General features: G+C 33.3%; 1 long non-coding RNA gene across 2 annotated transcripts in view; it reads right to left on the reverse strand.

Annotated features, from left to right (window-relative positions):
* The window catches only part of LOC137622254 (uncharacterized), an 848023-nt gene that overhangs the window by 627467 nt on the left and 218056 nt on the right, over positions 1-2500 (reverse strand). For both annotated transcript variants that reach the window (XR_011040391.1, XR_011040390.1), the window contains exon 2: positions 703-773. This is a non-coding gene — a long non-coding RNA (uncharacterized lncRNA). The remainder of the gene's footprint in view (positions 1-702; positions 774-2500) is intronic.

Raw genomic sequence — 2500 nt, forward strand, 5'->3', positions numbered from 1 at the left:
AATTATTCTTCATTTATTTATATATCAAATGTTTTGATATTGGAATATTATTTACCGCCAAATTACTAATATGATATGCACATTAATTCATTTTGGTAAATAATTATTTATCTAGACTCGATATAAAATAGCTTTTTTCTACAATGGAATACTATTTACCCCCAAAAGACTACTCTACACGTACCGTAACTAAAGTTGGTAAGTAATTAATTATTTACCTAGATGCGAATAAAATCTCTTATGATAATCGATAAATACCGGAAGAAAAAGAATAAAAACATCATAAAAATTAACATCAATCATAAACCGATTTTATACATCATTCCAAAGTTACAAGTTACTTCCAACCTCTAAAGGAGTTCGTGATCTTAAAAGAGATTCCTTTTATGGATGCCTCCATTAATAACAAAAATATATATAAATACAACTCACACACCTAGTGATTACTCCCCTGTAGTACACGAACTCTGAACAAGCGGAATTACTTTAATAAGAGAAAAGAAGAGGGGAGGGAATTACGAAATACAATTTCCAGTTATAAAAGAATACACAGCTAGATTTAGTGTTCATCAAGATGATACGATATCATGAGATCAAAAGCACCCAATTGGGAAGCAACAGAAAAAGACAATCGTTCGTTTAAAGACTTTTCCACCATTAAGTCTTATCAGTAAAATTGCTGCAAAGCAGAATTCTACTTACCTTGAGCAACGCTGCATACCTCCAGTGTGAGATCATAGATCTACTTATGTGCCATGAAACTGTTGCCCACACTGCAATGGAATAAAGAAGGACGTCGATTAAATTTTCAATAAAGTGATGTACCTTGGCATACGAGACAATAATATATATATATATATATATATATATATATATATATATATATATATATATATATATATTATATATATATATATTATATATATATATATATAAATTTATATATATATATATATATATATATATATATATATATATACATATATATATATTATATATATATATATATATATAAATTATATATATATATATATATATATATACATAAATTATATATATATACATAAATTATATATATATATATATATGTGTGTGTGTGTGTGTGTGTGTATGTCTGCGTTTTTACAAATAATAGATGGACATTAAGAATAAGAGAATGGGTCCCCAGAGATTGCAAAGGAAACAGGGGAAGGAAGAGAAGATGATGGCTTGACGAACTAAGGAAATTTGTGGGTATAGACTAGCATAGAAAGGCCCTTCATTCATTCCATGTAATCCTGCTAAATCGGACAAACATGATCAAAACTATAACCTCTGGCCAGACAGTATTGAATTGGATTCCTATCTCTGGTTACGGTTCACTTTCCATTTGCCTACACACACACCAATTAGTCGGGCCTATTCGTTACATACTCTCCTCTGTCCTCATACACCTGACAACACTGAGATTACCAAACAATTCTTCTTCACCCAAGGGGTTAACTACTGCACTGTAATTGTTCAGTGGCTACTTTCCTCTTAGTAAGGGTAGAAGAGACTCTTTAGCTATGGTAAGCAGCTCATCTAGGAGAAGGACACTCCAAAATCAAATCGTTCTTCTCTAGTCTTGGGTAATGCCATAGCCTCTGTACCATGGTCTTCCACTGTCTTTGGTTAGGGTTCTCCTGCTTGAGGGTACACTCGGACACACTATTCTATCTAATTTCTCTTCCTCTTGTTTTGTCAAGAGTTTTTTATAGTTTATATAGGAAATATTTATTTTAATGTTTTTGCTTTTCTGGAAATATTTCATTTTTCTTTATATCCTTTCCTCACTGAGTTATTTTCCCTGTTGGGGGCCATGGCTTTATATCATCCTGCTTTTCCAACTTGGGTTGTAGCTTAGCGAGTAGTAATAATAATAATAATAATAATAATAATAATAATAATATATGTATATATATACATATATACATATATATAAATATATATATATATATATATATATATATACATACATATATATATACATATATACATATATACACACATGTATATATACATATAGATATATATATATATCATCATACATACATATACCAAAGGCACTTCCCCCAATTTTGGGGGGTAGCCGACAACAACAAGAAACAAAACAAAAAGGGGACCTCTACTCTCTACGTTCCTCCAGCCTAACCAGGGACTCAGCCGAGTTCAGCTGGTACTGCTAGGGTGCCACAGCCCAACCTCCCACATTTCCACCACAGATGAAGCTTCATACTGCTGAGTCCCCTACTGCTGCTACCTCCGCGGTCATCTAAGGCACCGGAGGAAGCAGCAGGGCCTACCGGAACTGCGTCACAATCGCTCGCCATTCATTCCTATTTCTAGCACGCTCTCTTGCCTCTCTCACATCTATCCTCCTATCACCCAGAGCTTTCTTCACACCATCCATCCACCCAAACCTTGGCCTTCCTCTTGTACTTCTCCCATCAACTCTTGCATTCATCACCTTCTTTAGCAG

This window comes from Palaemon carinicauda, chromosome 2, assembly GCF_036898095.1.
Source record: "Palaemon carinicauda isolate YSFRI2023 chromosome 2, ASM3689809v2, whole genome shotgun sequence".
NCBI lineage: Eukaryota > Metazoa > Arthropoda > Malacostraca > Decapoda > Palaemonidae > Palaemon > Palaemon carinicauda.